This window comes from Phyllobates terribilis, unplaced genomic scaffold, assembly GCF_046119375.1.
Source record: "Phyllobates terribilis strain yellow unplaced genomic scaffold, ASM4611937v1 Scaffold_1__5_contigs__length_1240528914, whole genome shotgun sequence".
NCBI classification, from domain to species: Eukaryota; Metazoa; Chordata; class Amphibia; order Anura; family Dendrobatidae; genus Phyllobates; species Phyllobates terribilis.
In genome coordinates, this window is record NW_027362761.1 from 115,428,854 (window position 1) to 115,451,993 (window position 23,140).

Genomic DNA, 23,140 nt, shown 5'->3' on the forward strand with positions numbered 1-23,140 from the left:
CAACCTGGTGGATTTTAGTACAGATGGACTAATAGAACAAGTCCCACACACTGCTACAAGCCCAAATTTTTTTTCAGAGCTAGATACAGATTAAAATTATTTTTAATTTGCAACCTGGTGGAGGTTAGTATAGATGGACTAATAGAACAAGTCCCACACACTGCTACAAGCCCAAAAAATTTTTCAGAGCTGAATGCAGATAAAAAATATTTTTAGTTTTCAACCTGGTGGAGGTTAGTATAGATGGACTAATAGAACAAGTCCCACACACTGCTACAAGCCCAAATTTTTTTTCAGAGCTAGATGCAGATAAAAAATATTTTTAATTTGCAACCTGGTGGAGGTTAGTATAGATGGACTAATAGAACAAGTCCCACACACTGCTACAAGCCCAATTTTTTTTTCAGAGCTAGATAAAGATTAAAATTATTTTTAATTTGCAACCTGGTGGAGTTTAGTATAGATGGACTAATAGAACAAGTCCCACACACTGCTACAAGCCCAAAAAATTTTTCAGAGCTAGATGCAGATAAATTTTTTTTTTAATTTTCAACCTGGTGGAGGTTAGTATAGATGGACTAATAGAACAAGTCCCACACACTGCTACAAGCCCAAATTTTTTTTCAGAGCTAGATGCAGATAAAAATTATTTTTAATTTGCAACCTGGTGGAGGTTAATATAGATGGACTAATAGAACAAGTCCCACACACTGCTACAAGCGCAAATTTTTTTTCAGAGCTAGATGCAGATAAAAATTATTTTTAATTTGCAACTTGGTGGAGGTTAGTATAGATGGACTAATAGAACAAGTCCCACACACTGCTACAAGCCCAATTTATTTTCAGAGCTAGATGCAGAAAAAAATTATTTTTAATTTGCAACCTGGTGGAGGTTAGTATAGATTGACTAATAGAACAAGTCCCACACAATGTTACAAGCCCAAATTTTTTTTCAGAGCTAGATGCAGATAAAAAATATTTTAATTTGCAACCTGGTGGAGGTTAGTATAGATGGACTAATAGAACAAGTCCCACACACTGCTACAAGCCCAAATTTTTTTTCAGAGCTAGATACAGATTAAAATTATTTTTAATTTGCAACCTGGTGGAGGTTAGTATAGATGGACTAATAGAACAAGTCCCACACACTGCTACAAGCCCAAAAAAATTTTCAAAGCTAGATGCAGATAAAAATTATTTTTAATTTTCAACCTGGTGGAGGTTAGTATAGATGGACGAATAGAACAAGTCCCACACACTGCTACAAGCGCAAATTTTTTTTCAGAGCTAGATGCAGATAAAAATTATTTTTAATTTGCAACCTGGTGGAGGTAAGTATAGATGGACTAATAGAACAAGTCCCACACACTGCTACAAGCGCAAATTTTTTTTCAGAGCTAGATTCAGATAAAAATTATTTTTAATTTGCAACTTGGTGGAGGTTAGTATAGATGGACTAATAGAACAAGTCCCACACACTGCTACAAGCCCAATTTATTTTCAGAGCTAGATGCAGAAAAAAATTATTTTTAATTTGCAACCTGGTGGAGGTTAGTATAGATGGACTAATAGAACAAGTCCCACACACTGCTACAAGCCCAAATTTTTTTTCAGAGCTAGATGCAGATAAAAAATATTTTTAATTTGCAACCTGGTGGAGGTTAGTATAGATGGACTAAAAGAACAAGTCCCACACACTGCTACAAGCCCAAAATTTTTTTCAGAGCTAGATGCAGATAAAAATTATTTTTAATTTGCAACTTGGTGGAGGTTAGTATAGATGGACTAATAGAACAAGTCCCTCACACTGCTACAAGCCCAATTTTTTTTCAGAGCTAGATGCAGAAAAAAATTATTTTTAAATTGCAACCTGGTGGAGGTTAGTATAGATGGACTAATAGAACAAGTCCCACACAATGCTACAAGCCCAAATTTTTTTTCAGAGCTAGATGCAGATAAAAATTATTTTTAATTTGCAACCTGGTGGATTTTAGTACAGATGGACTAATAGAACAAGTCCCACACACTGCTACAAGCCCAAATTTTTTTTCAGAGCTAGATACAGATTAAAATTATTTTTAATTTGCAACCTGGTGGAGGTTAGTATAGATGGACTAATAGAACAAGTCCCACACACTGCTACAAGCCCAAAAAATTTTTCAGAGCTGAATGCAGATAAAAAATATTTTTAGTTTTCAACCTGGTGGAGGTTAGTATAGATGGACTAATAGAACAAGTCCCACACACTGCTACAAGCCCAAATTTTTTTTCAGAGCTAGATGCAGATAAAAAATATTTTTAATTTGCAACCTGGTGGAGGTTAGTATAGATGGACTAATAGAACAAGTCCCACACACTGCTACAAGCCCAATTTTTTTTTCAGAGCTAGATAAAGATTAAAATTATTTTTAATTTGCAACCTGGTGGAGTTTAGTATAGATGGACTAATAGAACAAGTCCCACACACTGCTACAAGCCCAAAAAATTTTTCAGAGCTAGATGCAGATAAATTTTTTTTTTAATTTTCAACCTGGTGGAGGTTAGTATAGATGGACTAATAGAACAAGTCCCACACACTGCTACAAGCCCAAATTTTTTTTCAGAGCTAGATGCAGATAAAAATTATTTTTAATTTGCAACCTGGTGGAGGTTAATATAGATGGACTAATAGAACAAGTCCCACACACTGCTACAAGCGCAAATTTTTTTTCAGAGCTAGATGCAGATAAAAATTATTTTTAATTTGCAACTTGGTGGAGGTTAGTATAGATGGACTAATAGAACAAGTCCCACACACTGCTACAAGCCCAATTTATTTTCAGAGCTAGATGCAGAAAAAAATTATTTTTAATTTGCAACCTGGTGGAGGTTAGTATAGATGGACTAATAGAACAAGTCCCACACAATGTTACAAGCCCAAATTTTTTTTCAGAGCTAGATGCAGATAAAAAATATTTTTAATTTGCAACCTGGTGGAGGTTAGTATAGATGGACTAATAGAACAAGTCCCACACACTGCTACAAGCCCAAATTTTTTTTCAGAGCTAGATACAGATTAAAATTATTTTTAATTTGCAACCTGGTGGAGGTTAGTATAGATGGACTAATAGAACAAGTCCCACACACTGCTACAAGCCCAAAAAAATTTTCAAAGCTAGATGCAGATAAAAATTATTTTTAATTTTCAACCTGGTGGAGGTTAGTATAGATGGACGAATAGAACAAGTCCCACACACTGCTACAAGCCCAAATTTTTTTTCAGAGCTAGATGCAGATAAAAATTATTTTTAATTTGCAACCTGGTGGAGGTTAGTATAGATGGACTAATAGAACAAGTCCCACACACTGCTACAAGCGCAAATTTTTTTTCAGAGCTAGATGCAGATAAAAATTATTTTTAATTTGCAACCTGGTGGAGGTTAGTATAGATGGACTAATAGAACAAGTCCCACACAATGCTACAAGCCCAATTTTTTTTTCAGAGCTAGATGCAGATAAAAAATATTTTTAATTTGCAACCTGGTGGAGGTTAGTATAGATGGACTAAAAGAACAAGTCCCACACTCTGCTACAAGCCCAAAATTTTTTTCAGAGCTAGATGCAGATAAAAATTATTTTTAATTTGCAACTTGGTGGAGGTTAGTATAGATGGACTAATAGAACAAGTCCCTCACACTGCTACAAGCCCAATTTTTTTTCAGAGCTAGATGCAGAAAAAAAATATTTTTAAATTGCAACCTGGTGGAGGTTAGTATAGATGGACTAATAGAACAAGTCCCACACAATGCTACAAGCCCAAATTTTTTTTCAGAGCTAGATGCAGATAAAAAATATTTTTAATTTGCAACCTGGTGGAGGTTAGTATAGATGGACTAATAGAACACGTCCCACACACTGCTACAAGCCCAAATTTTTTTCTGAGCTAGATGCAGATAAAAATTATTTTTAATTTGCAACCTGGTGGAGGTTAGCATAGATGGACTAACAGAACAAGTCCCACACACTGCTACAAGCCCAAATTTTTTTTCAGAGCTAGATGTAGATAAAAATTATTTTTAATTTTCAACCTGGTGGAGGTTAGTATAGATGGACTAATAGAACAAGTCCCACACACTGCTACAAGCCCACATTTTTTTTCAGAGCTAGATGCAGATAAAAATTATTTTTAATTTGCAACCTGGTGGATTTTAGTACAGATGGACTAATAGAACAAGTCCCACACACTGCTACAAGCCCAAATTTTTTTTCAGAGCTAGATACAGATTAAAATTATTTTTAATTTGCAACCTGGTGGAGGTTAGTATAGATGGACTAATAGAACAAGTCCCACACACTGCTACAAGCCCAAAAAATTTTTCAGAGTTGAATGCAGATAAAAAATATTTTTAGTTTTCAACCTGGTGGAGGTTAGTATAGATGGACTAATAGAACAAGTCCCACACACTGCTACAAGCCCAAATTTTTTTTCAGAGCTAGATGCAGATAAAAAATATTTTTAATTTGCAACCTGGTGGAGGTTAGTATAGATGGACTAATAGAACAAGTCCCACACACTGCTACAAGCCCAATTTTTTTTTCAGAGCTAGATAAAGATTAAAATTATTTTTAATTTGCAACCTGGTGGAGGTTAGTATAGATGGACTAATAGAACAAGTCCCACACACTGCTACAAGCCCAAAAATTTTTTCAGAGCTACATGCAGATAAATTTTTTTTTTAATTTTCAACCTGGTGGAGGTTAGTATAGATGGACTAATAGAACAAGTCCCACACACTGCTACAAGCCCAAATTTTTTTTCAGAGCTAGATGCAGATAAAAATTATTTTTAATTTGCAACCTGGTGGAGGTTAATATAGATGGACTAATAGAACAAGTCCCACACACTGCTACAAGCGCAAATTTTTTTTCAGAGCTAGATGCAGATAAAAATTATTTTTAATTTGCAACTTGGTGGAGGTTAGTATAGATGGACTAATAGAACAAGTCCCACACACTGCTACAAGCCCAATTTATTTTCAGAGCTAGATGCAGAAAAAAATTATTTTTAATTTGCAACCTGGTGGAGTTTAGTATAGATGGACTAATAGAACAAGTCCCACACAATGTTACAAGCCCAAATTTTTTTTCAGAGCTAGATGCAGATAAAAAATATTTTTAATTTGCAACCTGGTGGAGGTTAGTATAGATGGACTAATAGAACAAGTCCCACACACTGCTACAAGCCCAAATTTTTTTTCAGAGCTAGATACAGATTAAAATTATTTTTAATTTGCAACCTGGTGGAGGTTAGTATAGATGGACTAATAGAACAAGTCCCACACACTGCTACAAGCCCAAAAAAAATTTCAAAGCTAGATGCAGATAAAAATTATTTTTAATTTTCAACCTGGTGGAGGTTAGTATAGATGGACGAATAGAACAAGTCCCACACACTGCTACAAGCCCAAATTTTTTTTCAGAGCTAGATGCAGATAAAAAATATTTTTAATTTGCAACCTGGTGGAGGTTAGTATAGATGGACTAATAGAACAAGTCCCACACACTGCTACAAGCGCAATTTTTTTTTCAGAGCTAGATTCAGATAAAAATTATTTTTAATTTGCAACTTGGTGGAGGTTAGTATAGATGGACTAATAGAACAAGTCCCACACACTGCTACAAGCCCAATTTATTTTCAGAGCTAGATGCAGAAAAAAATTATTTTTAATTTGCAACCTGGTGGAGGTTAGTATAGATGGAATAAAAGAACAAGTCCCACACACTGCTACAAGCCCAAATTTTTTTTCAGAGCTAGATACAGATTAAAATTATTTTTAATTTGCAACCTGGTGGAGGTTAGTATAGATGGACTAATAGAACAAGTCCCACACACTGCTACAAGCCCAATTTATTTTCAAAGCTAGATGCAGATAAAAATTATTTTTAATTTTCAACCTGGTGGAGGTTAGTATAGATGGACGAATAGAACAAGTCCCACACACTGCTACAAGCCCAAATTTTTTTTCAGAGCTAGATGCAGATAAAAATTATTTTTAATTTGCAACCTGGTGGAGGTTAGTATAGATGGACTAATAGAACAAGTCCCACACACTGCTACAAGCGCAAATTTTTTTTCAGAGCTAGATTCAGATAAAAATTATTTTTAATTTGCAACTTGGTGGAGGTTAGTATAGATGGACTAATAGAACAAGTCCCACACACTGCTACAAGCCCAATTTATTTTCAGAGCTAGATGCAGAAAAAAATTATTTTTAATTTGCAACCTGGTGGAGGTTAGTATAGATGGAATAAAAGAACAAGTCCCACACACTGCTACAAGCCCAAATTTTTTTTCAGAGCTAGATACAGATTAAAATTATTTTTAATTTGCAACCTGGTGGAGGTTAGTATAGATGGACTAATAGAACAAGTCCCACACACTGCTACAAGCCCAAAAAAATTTTCAGAGCTAGATGCAGATAAAAATTATTTTTAATTTTCAACCTGGTGGAGGTTAGTATAGATGGACGAATAGAACAAGTCCCACACACTGCTACAAGCCCAAATTTTTTTTCAGAGCTAGATGCAGATAAAAATTATTTTTAATTTGCAACCTGGTGGAGGTTAGTATAGATGGACTAATAGAACAAGTAACACACACTGCTACAAGCGCAAATTTTTTTTCAGAGCTAGATGCAGATAAAAATTATTTTAATTTGCAACCTGGTGGAGGTTAGTATAGATGGACTAATTGAACAAGTCCCACACACTGCTACAATCCCCAACATTTTTTCAGAGCTAGATGCAGTTAAAAATTATTTTTAATTTTCAACCTGGTGGAGGTTAGTATAGATGGACTAATAGAACAAGTCCCACACACTGCTACAAGCCCAATTTTTTTTTCAGAGCTGGATACAGATTAAAATTATTTTTAGTTTTCAACCTGGTGGAGGTTAGTATAGATGGACTAATAGAACAAGTCCCACATACTGCTATAAGCCCAATTTTTTTTCAGAGCTAGATGCAAATAAAAATTATTTTTAATTTTCAACCTGATGGAGGTTAGTATGGAAGGACTAATAGAACAAGTCCCACACACTGCTACAAGCCCAATTTTTTTTCAGAGCTAGATGCAGATAAAATTATTTTTAATTTGCAACCTGGTGAAGGTTAGTATAGATGGACTAATAGAACAAGTCCCACACAGTGCTACAAGCCCAAATTTTTTTTAGAGCTAGATGCAGATAAAAATTATTTTTAATTTGCAACCTGATGGAGGTTAGTATGGAAGGACTAATAGAACAAGTCCCACACACTGCTAGAAGCCCAATTTTTTTTTCAGAGCTAGATGCAGATAAAATTATTTTTAATTTGCAACCTGGTAGAGGTTAGTATAGATGGACTAATAGAACAAGTCCCACACACTGCTACAAGCCCAAATTTTTTTCTGAGCTAGATGCAGATAAAAATTTATTTTAATTTGCAACCTGGTGGAGGTTAGCATAGATTCACTAATAGAACAAGTCCCACACACTGCTACAAGCCCAATTTTTTTTTCAGAGCTAGATGCAGATAAAAATTATTTTTAATTTTCAACCTGGTGGAGGTTAGTATAGATGGACAAATAGAACAAGTCCCACACACTGCTACAAGCCCACATTTTTTTCAGAGCTAGATGCAGATAAAAATTATTTTTAATTTGCAACCTGGTGGAGGTTAGTATAGATGGACTAATAGAACAAGTCCCACACACTGCTACAAGCGCAAATTTTTTTTCAGAGCTAGATGCAGATAAAAATTATTTTTAATTTGCAACCTGGTGGAGGTTAGTATAGATGGACTAATAGAACAAGTCCCACACAATGCTACAAGCCCAAATTTTTTTTCAGAGCTAGATGCAGATAAAAAAAATTTTTAGTTTTCAACCTGGTGGAGGTTAGTATAGATGGACTAATAGAACAAGTCCCACACACTGCTACAAGCCCAAATTTTTTTTCAGAGCTAGATGCAGATAAAAAATATTTTTAATTTGCAACCTGGTGGAGGTTAGTATAGATGGACTAATAGAACAAGTCCCACACACTGCTACAAGCCCAATTTTTTTTCATAGCTAGATGCAAATAAAAATTATTTTTAATTTTCAACCTGATGGAGGTTAGTATGGAAGGACTAATAGAACAAGTCCCACACAATGCTACAAGCCCAATTTTTTTTCAGAGCTAGATGCAGATAAAATTATTTTTAATTTGCAACCTGGTGAAGGTTAGTATAGATGGACTAATAGAACAAGTCCCACACAGTGCTACAAGCCCAAATTTTTTTTAGAGCTAGATGCAGATAAAAATTATTTTTAATTTGCAACCTGATGGAGGTTAGTATGGAAGGACTAATAGAACAAGTCCCACACACTGCTAGAAGCCCAATTTTTTTTTCAGAGCTAGATGTAGATAAAATTATTTTTAATTTGCAACCTGGTAGAGGTTAGTATAGATGGACTAATAGAACAAGTCCCACACACTGCTACAAGCCCAAATTTTTTTCTGAGCTAGATGCAGATAAAAATTATTTTTAATTTGCAACCTGGTGGAGGTTAGCATAGATTCACTAATAGAACAAGTCCCACACACTGCTACAAGCCCAATTTTTTTTTCAGAGCTAGATGCAGATAAAAATTATTTTTAATTTTCAACCTGGTGGAGGTTAGTATAGATGGACAAATAGAACAAGTCCCACACACTGATACAAGCCCACATTTTTTTCAGAGCTAGATGCAGATAAAAATTATTTTTAATTTGCAACCTGGTGGATTTTAGTACAGATGGACTAATAGAACAAGTCCGACACACTGCTACAAGCCCAAAATTTTTTTCAGAGCTAGATGCAGATAAAAATTATTTTTAATTTGCAACTTGGTGGAGGTTAGTATAGATGGACTAATAGAACAAGTCCCACACACTGCTACAAACCCAATTTTTTTTCAGAGCTAGATGCAGAAAAAAATTATTTTTAAATTGCAACCTGGTGGAGGTTAGTATAGATGGACTAATAGAACAAGTCCCACATAATGCTACAAGCCCAAATTTTTTTTCAGAGCTAGATGCAGATAAAAAATATTTTTAATTTGCAACCTGGTGGAGGTTAGTATAGATGGACTAATAGAACACGTCCCACACACTGCTACAAGCCCAAATTTTTTTCTGAGCTAGATGCAGATAAAAATTATTTTTAATTTGCAACCTGGTGGAGGTTAGCATAGATGGACTAACAGAACCAGTCCCACACACTGCTATAAGCCCAAATTTTTTTTCAGAGCTAAATACAGATTAAAATTATTTTTAATTTGCAACCTGGTGGAGGTTAGTATAGATGGACTAATAGAACAAGTCCCACACACAGCTACAAGCCCAAAATTTTTTTCAGAGCTGAATGCAGATAAAAAATATTTTTAATTTTCAACCTGGTGGAGGTTAGTATAGATGGACTAATAGAACAAGTCCCACACACTGCTACAAGCCCAAATTTTTTTTCAGAGCTAGATGCAGATAAAAATTATTTTTAATTTGAAACCTGGTGGAGGTTAGTATAGATGGACTAATAGAACAAGTCCCACACACTGCTACAAGCGCAATTTTTTTTTCAGAGCTAGATGCAGATAAAAATTATTTTTAATTTGCAACCTGGTGGAGGTTAGTATAGATGGACTAATAGAACAATTCCCACACACTGCTACAAGCCCCAAATTTTTTTCAGAGCTAGATGCAGTTAAAAATTATTTTTAATTTTCAACCTGGTAGAGGTTAGTATAGATGGACTAATAGAACAAGTCCCACACACTGCTACAAGCCCAATTTTTTTTTCAGAGCTGGATACAGATTAAAATTATTTTTAGTGTTCAACCTGGTGGAGGTTAGTATAGATGGACTAATAGAACAAGTCCCACACAATGCTATAAGCCCAATTTTTTTTCAGAGCTAGATGCAAATAAAAATTATTTTTAATTTGCAACCTGGTGGAGGTTAGTATAGATGGACTAATAGAACAAGTCCCACACAGTGCTACAAGCCCAAATTTTTTTTTAGAGCTAGATGCAGATAAAAATTATTTTTAATTTGCAACCTGATGGAGGTTAGTATGGAAGGACTAATAGAACAAGTCCCACACACTGCTACAAGCCCAATTTTTTTTTCAGAGCTAGATGCAGATAAAATTATTTTTAATTTGCAACCTGGTGGAGGTTAGTATAGATGGACTAATAGAACAAGTCCCACACACTGCTACAAGCCCAAATTTTTTTCTGAGCTAGATGCAGATAAAAATTATTTTTAATTTGCAACCTGGTGGAGGTTAGCATAGATGGACTAATAGAACAAATCCCACACACTGCTACAAGTCCAATTTTTTTTTCAGAGCTAGATGCAGATAAAAATTATTTTTAATTTTCAACCTGGTGGAGGTTAGTATAGATGGACTAATAGAACAAGTCCCACACACTGCTACAAGCCCACATTTTTTTTCAGAGCTAGATGCAGATAAAAATTATTTTTAATTTGCAACCTGGTGGATTTTAGTACAGATGGACTAATAGAACAAGTCCCACACACTGCTACAAGCCCAAAAATTTTTTCAGAGCTAGATGCAGATAAAAATTATTTTTAATTTGCAACTTGGTGGAGGTTAGTATAGATGGACTAATAGAACAAGTCCCACACACTGCTACAAGCCCAATTTTTTTTCAGAGCTAGATGCAGAAAAAAAGTATTTTTAATTTGCAACCTGGTGGAGGTTAATATAGATGGACTAATAGAACAGGTCCCACACAATGCTACAAGCCCAAATTTTTTTTCAGAGCTAGATGCAGATAAAAAATATTTTTAATTTGCAACCTGGTGGAGGTTAGTATAGATGGACTAATAGAACAAGTCCCACACACTGCTACAAGCCCAATTTTTTTTTCAGAGCTAGATAAAGATTAAAATTATTTTTAATTTGCAACCTGGTAGAGGTTAGTATAGATGGACTAATAGAACAAGTCTCACACACTGCTACAAGCCCAAAAAAATTTTCAGAGCTAGATGCAGATAAAAAAAATTTTTAATTTTCAACCTGGTGGAGGTTAGTATAGATGGACTAATAGAACAAGTCCCACACACTGCTACAAGCCCAAATTTTTTTTCAGAGCTAGATGCAGATAAAAATTATTTTTAATTTGCAACCTGGTGGAGGTTAGTATAGATGGACTAATAGAACAAGTCCCACACACTGCTACAAGCGCAAATTTTTTTTCAGAGCTAGATGCAGATAAAAATTATTTTTAATTTGCAACTTGGTGGAGGTTAGTATAGATGGGCTAATAGAACAAGTCCCACACACTGCTACAAGCCCAATTTATTTTCAGAGCTAGATGCAGAAAAAAATTATTTTTATTTGCAACCTGGTGGAGGTTAGTATAGATGGACTAATAGAACAAGTCCCACACAATGCTACAAGCCCAAATTTTTTTTCAGAGCTAGATGCAGATAAAAAATATTTTTAATTTGCAACCTGGTGGAGGTTAGTATAGATGGACTAATAGAACAAGTCCCACACACTGCTACAAGCCCAAATTTTTTTTCAGAGCTAGATACAGATTAAAATTATTTTTAATTTGCAACCTGGTGGAGGTTAGTATAGATGGACTAATAGAACAAGTCCCACACACTGCTACAAGCCCAAAAAAATTTTCAGAGCTAGATGCAGATAAAAAGTATTTTTAATTTTCAACCTGGTGGAGGTTAGTATAGATGGACGAATAAAACAAGTCCCACACACTGCTACAAGCCCAAATTTTTTTTCAGAGCTAGATACAGATTAAAATTATTTTTAATTTTCAACCTGGTGGAGGTTAGTATAGATGGACGAATAGAACAAGTCCCACACAGTGCTACAAGCCCAAATTTTTTTTCAGAGCTAGATGCAGATAAAAATTATTTTTAATTTGCAACCTGGTGGAGGTTAGTATAGATGGACTAATAGAACAAGTCCCACACACTGCTACAAGCGCAAATTTTTTTTCAGAGCTAGATGCAGATAAAAATTATTTTTAATTTTCAACCTGGTGGAGGTTAGTATAGATGGACTAATAGAACAAGTCCCACACACTGCTACAAGCCCAATTTTTTTTTCAGAGCTGGATACAGATTAAAATTATTTTTAGTTTTCAACCTGGTGGAGGTTAGTATAGATGGACTAATAGAACAAGTCCCACATACTGCTATAAGCCCAATTTTTTTTCAGAGCTAGATGCAAATAAAAATTATTTTTAATTTGCAACCTGGTGGAGGTTAGTATAGATGGACTAATAGAACAAGTCCCACACAGTGCTACAAGCCCAATTTTTTTTTTAGAGCTAGATGCAGATAAAAATTATTTTTAATTTTCAACCTGATGGAGGTTAGTATGGAAGGACTAATAGAACAAGTCCCACACACTGCTACAAGCCCAATTTTTTTTTCAGAGCTAGATGCAGATAAAAATTATTTTTAATTTGCAACCTGGTGGAGGTTAGTATAGATGGACTAATAGAACAAGTCCCACACACTGCTACAAGCCCACATTTTTTTTCAGAGCTAGATGCAGATAAAAATTATTTTTAATTTGCAACCTGGTGGATTTTAGTAAAGATGGACTAATAGAACAAGTCCCACACACTGCTACAAGCCCAATTTGTTTTCAAAGCTAGATGCAGAAAAAAATTATTTTTAATTTGCAACCTGTTGGAGGTTAGTATAGATGGACTAATAGAACAAGTCCCACACACTGCTACAAGCCCAATTTTTTTTTCAGAGCTAGATAAAGATTAAAATTATTTTTAATTTGCAACCTGGTGGAGGTTAGTATAGATGGACTAATAGAACAAGTCTCACACACTGCTACAAGCCCAAAAAAATTTTCAGAGCTAGATGCAGATAAAAAAAATTTTTAATTTGCAACCTGGTGGAGGTTAGTATAGATGGACTAATAGAACAAGTCCCACACACTGCTACAAGCCCAAATTTTTTTTCAGAGCTAGATGCAGATAAAAATTATTTTTAATTTGCAACCTGGTGGAGGTTAGTATAGATGGACTAATAGAACAAGTCCCACACACTGCTACAAGCGCAAATTTTTTTTCAGAGCTAGATGCAGATAAAAATTATTTTTAATTTGCAACTTGGTGGAGGTTAGTATAGATGGGCTAATAGAACAAGTCCCACACACTGCTACAAGCCCAATTTTTTTTTTCAGAGCTAGATGCAGATAAAAATTATTTTTAATTTTCAACCTGGTGGAGGTTAGTATAGATGGACTAATAGAACAAGTCCCACACAATGCTACAAGCCCAAATTTTTTTTCAGAGCTAGATGCAGATAAAAAATATTTTTAATTTGCAACCTGGTGGAGGTTAGTATAGATGGACTAATAGAACAAGTCCCACACACTGCTACAAGCCCAAATTTTTTTTCAGAGCTAGATACAGATTAAAATTATTTTTAATTTGCAACCTGGTGGAGGTTAGTATAGATGGACTAATAGAATAAGTCCCACACACTGCTACAAGCCCAAAAATTTTTTCAGAGCTAGATGCAGATAAAAATTATTTTTAATTTTCAACCTGGTGGAGGTTAGTATAGATGGACTAATAGAACAAGTCCCACACACTGCTACAAACGCAAATTTTTTTTCAGAGCTAGATGCAGATAAAAATTATTTTTAATTTGCAACCTGGTGGAGGTTAGTATAGATGAACTAATAGAACAAGTCCCACACACTGCTACAAGCCCCAAAATTTTTTCAGAGCTAGATGCAGTTAAAAATTATTTTTAAATTTTCAACCTGGTGGAGGTTAGTATAGATGGACTAATAGAACAAGTCCCACACACTGCTACAAGCCCAATTTTTTTTTCAGAGCTAGATACAGATTAAAATTATTTTTAGTTTTCAACCTGGTGGAGGTTAGTATAGATGGACTAATAGAACAAGTCCCACATAGTGCTATAAGCCCAATTTTTTTTCAGAGCTAGATGCAAATAAAAATTATTTTTAATTTGCAACCTGGTGGAGGTTAGTATAGATGGACTAATAGAACAAGTCCCACACAGTGCTACAAGCCCAAATTTTTTTTTAGAGCTAGATGCAGATAAAAATTATTTTTAATTTGCAACTTGGTGGAGGTTACTATAGATGGACTAATAGAACATGTCCCACACACTGCTACAACGCAATTTTTTTTCAGAGCTAGATGCAGATACAAATTATTTTTAATTTGCCACCTGGTGGAGGTTAGTATAGATGGACTAATAGAACAAGTCCCACACACTGCTACAAGCCCAATTTTTTTTCAGAGCTAGATGCAGAAAAAAGTTATTTTTAATTTGCAACCTGGTGGAGGTTAGTATAGATGGACTAATAGAACAAGTCCCACACAATGCTACAAGCCCAAATTTTTTTTCAGAGCTAGATACAGATTAAAATTATTTTTAATTTGCAACCTGGTGGAGGTTAGTATAGATGGACTAATAGAACAAGTCCCACACACTGCTACAAGCCCAAAAAAATTTTCAGAGCTGAATGCAGATAAAAATTATTTTTAATTTTCAACCTGGTGGAGGTTAGTATAGATGGACTAATAGAACAAGTCCCACACACTGCTATAAGCCCAATTTTTTTTCAGAGCTAGATGCAAATAAAAATTATTTTTAATTTGCAACCTGGTGGAGGTTAGTATAGATGGACTAATAGAACAAGTCCCACACAGTGCTACAAGCCCAAATTTTTTTTTAGAGCTAGATGCAGATAAAAATTATTTTTAATTTGCAACCTGATGGAGGTTAGTATGGAAGGACTAATAGAACAAGTCTGACACACTGCTACAAGCCCAATTTTTTTTTCAGAGCTAGATGCAGATAAAATTATTTATAATTTGCAACCTGGTGGAGGTTAGTATAGATGGACTAATAGAACAAGTCCCACACACTGCTACAAGCCCAATTTTTTTTCTGAGCTAGATGCAGATAAAAATTATTTTTAATTTGCAACCTGGTGGAGGTTAGTATAGATGGACTAATAGTGCAAGTCCCACACACTGCTACAAGCACAAATTTTTTCTGAGCTAGATGCAGATAAAAATTATTTTTAATTTGCAACCTGGTGGAGGTTAGTATAGATGGACTAATAGAACAAGACCCACACACTGCTACAAGCCCAATTTTTTTTTCAGAGCTAGATGCAGCTAAAAATTATTTTTAATTTGCAACTTGGTGGAGGTTAGTATAGATGGAATAATAGAACAAGTCCCACACACTGCTACAAGCCCACATTTTTTTCAGAGCTAGATGCAGATAAAAATTATTTTTAATTTGCAACTTGGTGGAGGTTACTATAGATGGACTAATAGAACATGTCCCACACACTGCTACAACGCAATTTTTTTTCAGAGCTAGATGCAGATACAAATTATTTTTAATTTGCCACCTGGTGGAGGTTAGTATAGATGGACTAATAGAACAAGTCCCACACACTGCTACAAGCGCAAATTTTTTTTCAGAGCTAGATGCAGATAAAAATTATTTTTAATTTGCAACCTGGTGGAGGTTAGTATAGATGGACTAATAGAACAAGTCCCACACACTGCTACAAGCCCCAAAATTTTTTCAGAGCTAGATGCAGTTAAAAATTATTTTTAATTTTCAACCTGGTGGAGGTTAGTATAGATGGACTAATAGAACAAGTCCCACACACTGCTAAAAGCCCAATCTTTTTTTCAGAGCTGGACACAGATTAAAATTATTTTTAGTTTTCAACCTGGTGGAGGTTAGTACAGATGGACTAATAGAACAAGTCCCACATACTGCTATAAGCCCAATTTTTTTTCAGAGCTAGATGCAAATAAAAATTATTTTTAATTTGCAACCTGGTGGAGGTTAGTATAGATGGTCTAATAGAACAAGTCCCACACAGCGCTACAAGCCCAAATTTTTTTTAGAGCTAGATGCAGATAAAAATTATTTTTAATTTGCAACCTAATGAAGGTTAGTATGGAAGGACTAATAGAACAAGTCCCACACACTGCTACAAGCCCAAATTTTTTTCTGAGCTACTTGCAGATAAAAAATATTTTTTAATTTGCAACCTGGTGGAGGTTAGTATAGATGGACTAATAGAACAAGTCCCACACAATGCTAAAAGCCCAAATTTTTTTTCAGAGCTAGATGCAGATAAAAAATATTTTTAATTTGCAACCTGGTGGAGGTTAGTATAGATGGACTAATAGAACACGTCCCACACACTGCTACAAGCCCAAATTTTTTTCTGAGCTAGATGCAGATAAAAATTATTTTTAATTTGCAACCTGGTGGAGGTTAGCGTAAATGGACTAATAGAACAAGTCCCACACACTGCTACAAGCCCAAATTTTTTTTCAGAGCTAGATGCAGATAAAAATTATTTTTAATTTTCAACCTGGTGGAGGTTAGTATAGATGGACTAATAGAACAAGTCCCACACACTGCTACAAGCCCACATTTTTTTTCAGAGTTAGATGCAGATAAAAAATATTTTTAATTTGCAACCTGGTGGATTTTAGTACAGATGGACTAATAGAACAAGTCCCACACACTGCTACAAGCCCAAAATTTTTTTCAGAGCTAGATGCAGATAAAAATTATTTTTAATTTGCAACTTGGTGGAGGTTATTATAGATGGACTAATAGAACAAGTCCCACACACTGCTACAAGCCCAATTTTTTTTCAGAGCTAGATGCAGAAAAAAGTTATTTTTAATTTGCAACCTGGTGGAGGTTAGTATAGATGGACTAATAGAACAAGTCCCACACACTGCTACAAGCCCAATTTTTTTTCAGAGCTAGATGCAGAAAAAAAAATATTTTTAATTTGCAACCTGGTGGAGGTTAGTATAGATGGACTAATAGAACAAGTCCCACACAATGCTACAAGCCCAAATTTTTTTTCAGAGCTAGATGCAGATAAAAAATATTTTTAATTTGCAACCTGGTGGAGGTTAGTATAGATGGACTAATATAACACGTCCCACACACTGCTACAAGCCCAAATTTATTTCTGAGCTAGATGCAGATAAAAATTATTTTTAATTTGCAACCTGGTGGAGGTTAGCGTAAATGGACTAATAGAAAAAGTCCCACACACTGCTACAAGCCCAAATTTTTTTTCAGAGCTAGATGCAGATAAAAATTATTTTTAATTTTCAACCTGGTGGAGGTTAGTATAGATGGACTAATAGAACAAGTCCCACACACTGCTACAAGCCCACATTTTTTTTCAGAGCTAGATGCAGATAAAAAATATTTTTAATTTGCAACCTGGTGGATTTTAGTACAGATGGACTAATAGAACAAGTCCCACACACTGCTACAAGCCCAAAAATTTTTTCAGAGCTAGATGCAGATAAAAATTATTTTTAATTTGCAACTTGGTGGAGGTTATTATAGATGGACTAATAGAACAAGTCCCACACACTGCTACAAGCCCAATTTTTTTTCAGAGCTAGATGCAGAAAAAAAATATTTTTAATTTGCAACCTGGTGGAGGTTAGTATAGATGGACTAATAGAACAAGTCCCACACAATGCTACAAGCCCAAATTTTTTTTCAGAGCAAGATACAGATTAAAATTATTTTTAATTTGCAACCTGGTGGAGGTTAGTATAGATGGACTAATAGAACAAGTCCCACACACTGCTACAAGCCCAAAAAATTTTTCAGAGCTGAATGCAGATAAAAATTATTTTTAATTTTCAACCTGGTGGAGGTTAGTATAGATGGACTAATAGAACAAGTCCCACAAACTGCTATAAGCCCAATTTTTTTTCAGAGCTAGATGCAAATAAAAATTATTTTTAATTTGCAACCTGGTGGAGGTTAGTATAGATGGACTAATAGAACTAGTCCCACACAGTGCTACAAGCCCAAATTTTTTTTTAGAGCTAGATGCAGATAAAAATTATTTTTAATTTGCAACCTGATGGAGGTTAGTATGGAAGGACTAATAGAACAAGTCCCACACACTGCTACAAGCCCAATTTTTTTTTCAGAGCTAGATGCAGATAAAAATTATTTTTAATTTTCAACCTGGTTGAGGTTAGTATAGATGGACTAATAGAACAAGTCCCATACACTGCTACAAGCCCACATTTTTTTTCAGAGCTAGATGCAGATAAAAATTATTTTTAATTTGCAACCTGGTGGATTTTAGTACAGATGGACTAATAGAACAAGTCCCACACACTGCTACAAGCCCAAAATTTTTTTCAGAGCTAGATGCAGATAAAAATTATTTTTAATTTGCAACTTGGTGGAGGTTAGTATAGATGGACTAATAGAACAAGTCCCACACACTGCTACAAGCCCAATTTTTTTTCAGAGCTAGATGCAGAAAAAAATTATTTTTAATTTGCAACCTGGTGGAGGTTAGTATAGATGGACTAATAGGACAAGTCCCACACAATGCTACAAGCCCAAATTTTTTTTCAGAGCTAGATGCAGATAAAAAATATTTTTAATTTGCAACCTGGTGGAGGTTAGTATAGATGGACTAATAGAACAAGTCCCACACAATGCTACAAGCCCAAATTTTTTTTCAGAGCTAGATGCAGATAAAAAATATTTTTAATTTGCAACCTGGTGGAGGTTAGTATAGATGGACTAATAGAACAAGTCCCACACACTGCTACAAGCCCAAAAAAATTTTCAGAGCTGAATGCAGATAAAAATTATTTTTAATTTTCAACCTGGTGGAGGTTAGTATAGATAGACTAATAGAACAAGTCCCACACACTGCTATAAGCCCAATTTTTTTTCAGAGCTAGATGCAAATAAAAATTATTTTTAATTTGCAACCTGGTGGAGGTTAGTATAGATGGACTAATAGAACAAGTCCCACACAGTGCTACAAGCCCAAATTGTTTTTTAGAGCTAGATGCAGATAAAAATTATTTTTAATTTTCAACCTGATGGAGGTTAGTATGGAAGGACTAATAGAACAAGTCTGACACACTGCTACAAGCCCAATTTTTTTTTCAGAGCTAGATGCAGATAAAATTATTTTTAATTTCCAACCTGGTGGAGGTTAGTATAGATGGACTAATAGAACAAGTCCCACACACTGCTACAAGCCCAAATTTTTTTCTGAGCTAGATGCAGATAAATATTATTTTTAATTTGCAACCTGGTGGAGGTTAGCATAGATGGACTAATAGAACAAATCCCAAACACTGCTACAAGCCCAATTTTTTTTTCAGAGCTAGATAAAGATTAAAATTATTTTTAATTTGCAACCTGGTGGAGGTTAGTATAGATGGACTAATAGAACAAGTCCCACACACTGCTACAAGCCCACATTTTTTTTCAGAGCTAGATGCAGATAAAAAATATTTTTAATTTGCAACCTGGTGGATTTTAGTACAGATGGACTAATAGAACAAGTCCCACACACTGCTACAAGCCCAAAAATTTTTTCAGAGCTAGATGCAGATAAAAATTATTTTTAATTTGCAACTTGGTGGAGGTTATTATAGATGGACTAATAGAACAAGTCCCACACACTGCTACAAGCCCAATTTTTTTTCAGAGCTAGATGCAGAAAAAAAATATTTTTAATTTGCAACCTGGTGGAGGTTAGTATAGATGGACTAATAGAACAAGTCCCACACAATGCTACAAGCCCAAATTTTTTTTCAGAGCAAGATACAGATTAAAATTATTTTTAATTTGCAACCTGGTGGAGGTTAGTATAGATGCACTAATAGAACAAGTCCCACACACTGCTACAAGCCCAAAAAATTTTTCAGAGCTGAATGCAGATAAAAATTATTTTTAATTTTCAACCTGGTGGAGGTTAGTATAGATGGACTAATAGAACAAGTCCCACAAACTGCTATAAGCCCAATTTTTTTTCAGAGCTAGATGCAAATAAAAATTATTTTTAATTTGCAACCTGGTGGAGGTTAGTATAGATGGACTAATAGAACTAGTCCCACACAGTGCTACAAGCCCAAATTTTTTTTTAGAGCTAGATGCAGATAAAAATTATTTTTAATTTGCAACCTGATGGAGGTTAGTATGGAAGGACTAATAGAACAAGTCCCACACACTGCTACAAGCCCAATTTTTTTTTCACAGCTAGATGCAGATAAAAATTATTTTTAATTTTCAACCTGGTTGAGGTTAGTATAGATGGACTAATAGAACAAGTCCCATACACTGCTACAAGCCCACATTTTTTTTCAGAGCTAGATGCAGATAAAAATTATTTTTAATTTGCAACCTGGTGGATTTTAGTACAGATGGACTAATAGAACAAGTCCCACACACTGCTACAAGCCCAAAATTTTTTTCAGAGCTAGATGCAGATAAAAATTATTTTTAATTTGCAACTTGGTGGAGGTTAGTATAGATGGACTAATAGAACAAGTCCCACACACTGCTACAAGCCCAATTTTTTTTCAGAGCTAGATGCAGAAAAAAATTATTTTTAATTTGCAACCTGGTGGAGGTTAGTATAGATGGACTAATAGGACAAGTCCCACACAATGCTACAAGCCCAAATTTTTTTTCAGAGCTAGATGCAGATAAAAAATATTTTTAATTTGCAACCTGGTGGAGGTTAGTATAGATGGACTAATAGAACAAGTCCCACACAATGCTACAAGCCCAAATTTTTTTTCAGAGCTAGATGCAGATAAAAAATATTTTTAATTTGCAACCTGGTGGAGGTTAGTATAGATGGACTAATAGAACAAGTCCCACACACTGCTACAAGCCCAAAAAAATTTTCAGAGCTGAATGCAGATAAAAATTATTTTTAATTTTCAACCTGGTGGAGGTTAGTATAGATAGACTAATAGAACAAGTCCCACACACTGCTATAAGCCCAATTTTTTTTCAGAGCTAGATGCAAATAAAAATTATTTTTAATTTGCAACCTGGTGGAGGTTAGTATAGATGGACTAATAGAACAAGTCCCACACAGTGCTACAAGCCCAAATTGTTTTTTAGAGCTAGATGCAGATAAAAATTATTTTTAATTTTCAACCTGATGGAGGTTAGTATGGAAGGACTAATAGAACAAGTCTGACACACTGCTACAAGCCCAATTTTTTTTTCAGAGCTAGATGCAGATAAAATTATTTTTAATTTCCAACCTGGTGGAGGTTAGTATAGATGGACTAATAGAACAAGTCCCACACACTGCTACAAGCCCAAATTTTTTTCTGAGCTAGATGCAGATAAATATTATTTTTAATTTGCAACCTGGTGGAGGTTAGCATAGATGGACTAATAGAACAAATCCCAAACACTGCTACAAGCCCAATTTTTTTTTCAGAGCTAGATAAAGATTAAAATTATTTTTAATTTGCAACCTGGTGGAGGTTAGTATAGATGGACTAATAGAACAAGTCCCACACACTGCTACAAGCGCAAATTTTTTTTCAGAGCTAGATGCAGATAAAAAATATTTTTAATTTGCAACCTGGTGGAGGTTAGTATAGATGGACTAATAGAACAAGTCCCACACAATGCTACAAGCCCAAATTTTTTTTCAGAGCTAGATGCAGATAAAAAATATTTTTAATTTGCAACCTGGTGGAGGTTAGTATAGATGGACTAATAGAACAAGTCCCACACACTGCTACAAGCCCAAAAAAATTTTCAGAGCTGAATGCAGATAAAAATTATTTTTAATTTTCAACCTGGTGGAGGTTAGTATAGATAGACTAATAGAACAAGTCCCACACACTGCTATAAGCCCAATTTTTTTTCAGAGCTAGATGCAAATAAAAATTATTTTTAATTTGCAACCTGGTGGAGGTTAGTATAGATGGACTAATAGAACAAGTCCCACACAGTGCTACAAGCCCAAATTGTTTTTTAGAGCTAGATGCAGATAAAAATTATTTTTAATTTTCAACCTGATGGAGGTTAGTATGGAAGGACTAATAGAACAAGTCTGACACACTGCTACAAGCCCAATTTTTTTTTCAGAGCTAGATGCAGATAAAATTATTTTTAATTTCCAACCTGGTGGAGGTTAGTATAGATGGACTAATAGAACAAGTCCCACACACTGCTACAAGCCCAAATTTTTTTCTGAGCTAGATGCAGATAAATATTATTTTTAATTTGCAACCTGGTGGAGGTTAGCATAGATGGACTAATAGAACAAATCCCAAACACTGCTACAAGCCCAATTTTTTTTTCAGAGCTAGATAAAGATTAAAATTATTTTTAATTTGCAACCTGGTGGAGGTTAGTATAGATGGACTAATAGAACAAGTCCCACACACTGCTACAAGCGCAAATTTTTTTTCAGAGCTAGATGCAGATAAAAATTATTTTTAATTTGCAACCTGGTGGAGGTTAGTATAGATGGTCTAATAGAACAAGTCCCACACAGCGCTACAAGCCCAAATTTTTTTTAGAGCTAGATGCAGATAAAAATTATTTTTAATTTGCAACCTAATGGAGGTTAGTATGGAAGGACTAATAGAACAAGTCCCACACATTGCTACAAGCCCAATTTTTTTTTCAGAGCTAGATGCAGATAAAATTATTTTTAATTTGCAACCTGGTGGAGGTTAGTATAGATGGACTAATAGAACAAGTCCCACACACTGCTACATGCCCAAATTTTTTTCTGAGCTAGTTGCAGATAAAAATTATTTTTAATTTGCAACCTGGTGGAGGTTAGCATAGATTCACTAATAGAACAAGTCCCACACACTGCTACAAGCCCAATTTTTTTTTCAGAGCTAGATGCAGATAAAAATTATTTTTAATTTGCAACTTGGTGGAGGTTAGTATAGAAGGACTAATAGAACAAGTCCCACACACTGCTACAAGCCCAATTTTTTTTCAGAGCTAGATGCAGAAAAAAAAATATTTTTAATTTGCAACCTGGTGGAGGTTAGTATAGATGGACTAATAGAACAAGTCCCACACAATGCTAAAAGCCCAAATTTTTTTTCAGAGCTAGATGCAGATAAAAAATATTTTTAATTTGCAACCTGGTGGAGGTTAGTATAGATGGACTAATAGAACAAGTCCCACACAATGCTAAAAGCCCAAATTTTTTTCAGAGCTAGATGCAGATAAAAATTATTTTTAATTTG